Source organism: Lissotriton vulgaris, chromosome 12, assembly GCF_964263255.1.
Source record: "Lissotriton vulgaris chromosome 12, aLisVul1.2, whole genome shotgun sequence".
In the NCBI taxonomy this organism is placed as follows: Eukaryota; Metazoa; Chordata; class Amphibia; order Caudata; family Salamandridae; genus Lissotriton; species Lissotriton vulgaris.
In genome coordinates this window covers 782,083,016-782,088,642 of record NC_141700.1, presented here as the reverse complement: position 1 = coordinate 782,088,642, position 5,627 = coordinate 782,083,016, and positions in this window count along the sequence as shown.

Sequence of the window (5,627 nt, the reverse complement as noted above, 5' to 3'; positions counted from 1 at the left end):
GGGGTGTCCACTCCTGGGTATCCCATGGTGAAACCAGGCATCCCTTGTGTATCAGGGGGCCTTTGTGGAGACTAAGCAAGCTATTGCCCAGATTTGCAGCGTGGGACCCATGCTTAGAATCGGCACTGAGGCAAGAATATCCGGTCAGAGGAATTAAGCCCGAAACCCGCCGAGGCGGGAATGGAACCCTGGTCCCTGGCCAGCGTTCTGCATCAAGGTCTGCCGCTCTAAGCATTGAGCCACACTTCTCCACAATTGGGCTGCTGTGAAATAATCCAATATGTTCGGAATCTCCAAACCCCCGGGCTCATACATCCTAGCTCTTGTCTCATGCTTGGTCGAGCCCCGGCCCACACAAAACAAATAATTTCCTTCTGCAGTGCTGGTGGGGTAGCCGGCAAAGTCTGAAATAATTTCAATGATTTCGGTAATATAGACATTTTGATCATGCCACCAGCCCCAGAAGCGATAATTGATGCCGCCCCCAACTACTCAATTCCCTTTTAATCTGTTGCATCAGCCTTTAATAGTTCAATCTGATCGTTTGATTAATCGTAGCTGCCAGTTCGAGCCCTAAGTAAGGAACTGACCCCACCACCCAAATCTTCAGGATCGCTCTGGGAAGCTCGGCTCGTTGGATTCAGATTGAGTGTCAGTGATTTGCCAACATTAACCCAGAATCCCGAGGCTTGTCCAAAGACCTCTAGTTCCTTTGAAAAAGCAGGAATGTGAACTCCTTGGTTCCTTCAGCGCTGCTATGATATCATCCGCGTATAAGCTAATAGGATGTGACTACCCCCGAACAGTATCTCTTTAATCTCTATGCTAGTGGCTCAATGTACAGTGCAAACAGGAGGGGTGACAGCCAGCACCCCTGTCTGGTGCCTCGTTGGATGAAAAAAGGACGAGAGGAGACACCATTAACTCTGATTGAGGCTGTGGGAGCCCCATAGTAACAATCCACCCATGCCCGGAACGTGTCTCCCAACCCAAAATGTTCGAGAGTCTGTTCCAAGAATCTCCAATCCACCCAGTAGAATGCCTTTTCGGCTTCAACCGTCAGTAACAGCACATCCATGTTCGTTTGGTGTGCCTTGTCTATTAAGTGGAGGATCCTCTTCGTATTGTCTCCGCTTTGCTGGTTTTGATTAAACCCTGCCTGGTCCGGTACTATTATATTCAGCATTAGAGGGCCTAATCTTGTGGCCAAAATGCCCGTGAATAATTTCAGATCTACGTAAAGAAGGGATACCGGTCTATACTACCCTTACTCCTGTTTATCCTTCCCGGTTTTGGTAGTGCCACTATCGCCGCCGCTAACATATTTGAAGGGATTGATCCTATGGTCACTGTGACTTCCTTCCCTCCCCATCTCTTAAGCGAGTGTACTTTTGTGTGTTGCCATTGGGCCCAGAGTTTGCTTGCTATTAAACGCCCTGTCCTATCTCACCCAATGTAATAGGAGTGTTTTAGTCTAATCACTGCATACTCTGCCCTAACTAGATCTAGCCCGGTATCTGTTCCGTTGCTGCTTTAAGCTGTCTCCACACTCTGGGCGCCCAAGTCCTGCTATGCACTCGTTTTCTAACCTGCGCGGCTAACTGCGCACGTAGTTCTTTGTGTTTTTTGTTTTCCGCAGCAGTGATAGCTATTAGTTCCCCTCGTCCTACCGCCTTCATAGCCTCCCAAATTGAAGTGATGATACCTCAGGGGAGTCGTTAATGTCTAAATAGTCTTTGATGCATTTGATGAGTTGTTGCATCACCGCCATTTTTAGCATGCTGCCTGTATTACATGCAGTTTTATTTTCATAAATGTTTGCTTATGGTGCAGTTTAGTACAATGCCAGACTGTCACATACCCACTTATCATTGTTGCCGAGCTGTGGCATAACCTCTGGTCTGTAGCCAACAGGGAAATATAATACATTCTACTGGAATAGAATCAAAGGAGATGAACCCTATAATATTCTCATTAAAGAATTTTATATAATTTTGTGACTCGTAAAAGAACAGCTAAACGTTTTGCTTCGGATTAAATATACCGGAAATAACATTTTATTTCAGTAGCACCTCCTCTTTGGTTGAGAAGTTGAACCTACGAATCTAGTCAAGTAATAGCTGTAGGATGCTCAGGATGTAGAAGCAGGTCGAAACCACTCCACTAATCTGATCCCCAAAATCGAGTTTCTGATCCATGATCACGCCCACCATTTTTTTCCTTAGCGGGAGCTGGTAGCTTTCCCATGTCTTCAGGCCACACATCGGGGGTGTCCAGATGTTAAGGTTATTCCCAAATATGATGACCTTGGTCTTCCCTGCATTCAATTTGAGGCAGTTGGAGGCCATCCAGCCAGCAATGTCTTTCAGGCAGTCATGGCACCTTGAGGCCATATCCACTTGGGACCCTCGCTGTATGGATAACACAATTTGTTTGTCATCAGCGTAGGATGTGAGTTGCAGACCAAAAGATCTTATCAAAGCCGCCAATGGACTAACATAGACATTAAAAAGTGTGGGGCTCAGGAAAGACCCTGTGGCACCCCACATGGGAGGGCAAAAGGTTTAGATTTGTCCAGCCCCAGGTCTACTGTTTGGATTCTGTCGGCCAAAAAAGATTTCAGGAGGCTCCAGGCAATACCGTCCACCCCTGCCTTCGACAAACCCTCCATCAGCACCACATGATGGACCATGTCGAAGGCAGCCGACGGATCCAGCAAAATCAGGACAGCCACCCCTCCCTGATCAACCGCAGCTCTGACCTTCTCCGTGGCCTTAATCAGGGCCAGCTCCGTGCTATGACCTGCACGAAACCAGAACTGCGTGCGGTCGAGTGCCTTAGTCCTCTGAAAAAAAGAGCTGAGCTGCCTATTTATGGCCTTCTCCAACATTTTAGCTGGGAGCGAAAGTCGGGATATGGGTCTTTAGCTGTTAGGATCGTTTTTGTCCAAATTGGTTTCTTTATTAAAGGAAGTAAAGAGGCGGATTTCCACCTCCTCTGATATTCGCCTGAAACTATGATGGTGTTAAACAGGGGGGTAAGTGTGGCTGCAATGACCTCGGGACAGTTTTTAAGTACCGCAGCCAGGCAGGGATCACTGGGAGAGCCCGGCCGAGCTGCCCTCAGTAGGCTTATAACCTCGGCTGTCTGTTTGCAGACTAAAACCCTCTAATCTATCTGAGGCCAACCTCACCCTTGAATCTATCTAAGGCCAACCTCACCCTTGAATCGAGGCTGAAGGCTGCCTCTCCCGCTTCCTTTTGAGCATTAGAGAAGGAGGAGAAAATCCCTTCCACCTTATTCCGAAAAAAGTCAGCTAATGATTCACACAAGACTGGACTACTGTGTGAAGTAGGTCTGGTAGGGATCGTCAGCTCCGAGATAGTCCTAAACAATTCTCTATTTTTCTAAATTTATAGAAGTAAAGTTTTTGTTAAATTAGATAGACTTCTTTATATTGCTCAAGCTGTTGCAAAAGTCCTAAGTATTAGGAAAATAACCCAACTTGATAACCCTGCTGCAGGTGAGCAGTGTAATAACTGACACACTACTTACTTCATCATCCGGGGCAGAATTCCTACAGGTAAACTGGAAAGCACCTATATTGTAAAAGATGAAAACCCATCCCCTTAATATAGTCGAAATAAAATCATACTATACCCTAGTTCATCTCTTTTTTACTAGGTCTCTGCAGGATACCGACAGCAGTATCAACAACAGAATGCCACAAATGTGACAAAATGGCAGCTTACAACGGTGCATAACATACTAGAGAGAATTTTGTGTGAAATGTCAAAAAGACTCCTGCATCTAAAGCCGTATTGAAATTGTCATATACCAATAAATACTACGTTTCAATTGGGCATGAAGTTGTATGATGTACCCCTAATCCCTAACATAATCACAACCAGGTCTGGGTCTCAAAAAGATACATATTCTATTTAGTGCCACTAACCAAAAGGATACCGAGTATGTTGCCTGAATTCAAAGTACGGAAAATATAAAAGTAATAAGAGTTTGTTTTGTGTCTACTTCAATCAATGCTGAGAAGCAAGAAAGGCAAGGGGGGGAGATATGACAGATTTGTGGTCATCGAGAAACTTAAATTCAATCAAGTATCTCCAAGACATAAACAACAAGCATTGGCATAGCCAATAGGTCTCGCCTTTGGGACCTTATAAGTATTTAGTTATGCAGCACAATATCCTTACTGCAACTACATTAACTTTTGCGTGGCTAAACACTTATAAGGTCCCAAAGGCGAGACCTATTGGCTATGCCAATGCTTGTTTTATTTATGTGACTAATTCAAGCACAAGAGAAAGTTAAAGAGATGCACTTTTAATCGAGCATTAGTGATGGAATGTACTTCACAACCTTGACAATTAAACACACACTCTTCACAATGTTTAAAAGTTGGAAATAACTCTTTTCTTTCAAAGCTGTCCTTAATGTTAAGAATGTGAATTGAAGAAAAGGTGTGCGCGTATCAAGAGAGAGAGAGAGGACTAGAAAGCTAGTCCGAGTCCCCGTAGTTTAAGCATATTTAAGCTAGTCTCTTTTGATAACACAATTGAAGAAAAGGCCCAGTGCATTACTTTTCGAAGGGCAGATGTAATAGATCTTTGCACATGAGTTTCTTAACATTTCCTTTGTGCATGATTACAGTTATCAGCATGTGCATGAAGTGATAAATACAAAATATTGATCCTATAGCAACCCTCAGTTTGCAGATACAATACTTCTAAGGCTTGGTTAGACATTATCATAGTTGTGCTGTGATAAACACTCCTGCATATTTAGTGGGTCTGATAAAACTGTTAGTCATTCAACACCACATCAACAACATTACAGTCACCCCTTGCTGCTACTCTCTGGCCTTCAGCTCTCCATCAAGCTATGGATAGGCCACCGCCAAGATGTGGGTCATTAACGAGACCAGGGTGGGCCACAACCTTTTCAGCTTCTGGGAGGACTTTCCTAGCTGGACCTCAGCGGTTCTCTTGGTCCAGCAGCGCAGTTCCTCCCGCCGGTTACGGCAATGTCGACTAAGGCTCTTATGCTCCCACAGGGTCCACATTTCCCTTGCGATGGCCCGCCAACTCTTCTTCTTATGATTGGGGACTGACCTACACATAGCAAAAACAAAATACATAGAAAAGACAGCATCTAATTTATTTTAAAAAGTTTTAAAAAAAATGTGATAACATATACCATTTATTCTTATTGAGGTTACAGTTGCTAATCAAGTGCCACTTCTTCCTTCAGAGTAGTAAGTTTGTGAATATATATATATATATATATATATATATATATATATATATATATATATATATATATATATATATATATATATATATATATATATATATATATATATATATATATATATATATATATATATATATATATATATGCCACGAACACCTTCTCAACAGAAAGTCAGAAGCCACTGTAGGGGAATGCAATGGAGTCTCTTTATTGAGGCTGAAACAGATGAGCATGGGCGTATGCATTTCGGCCGTGTGGCCTCTTCAGCGCCCCAGGTGTACCAAGTGAGATATCCCGCCCAACAGTTCTGCTCCCATTCAAATAGTTCTGGTTGGCTCCACCCCCAAGCGGAGATC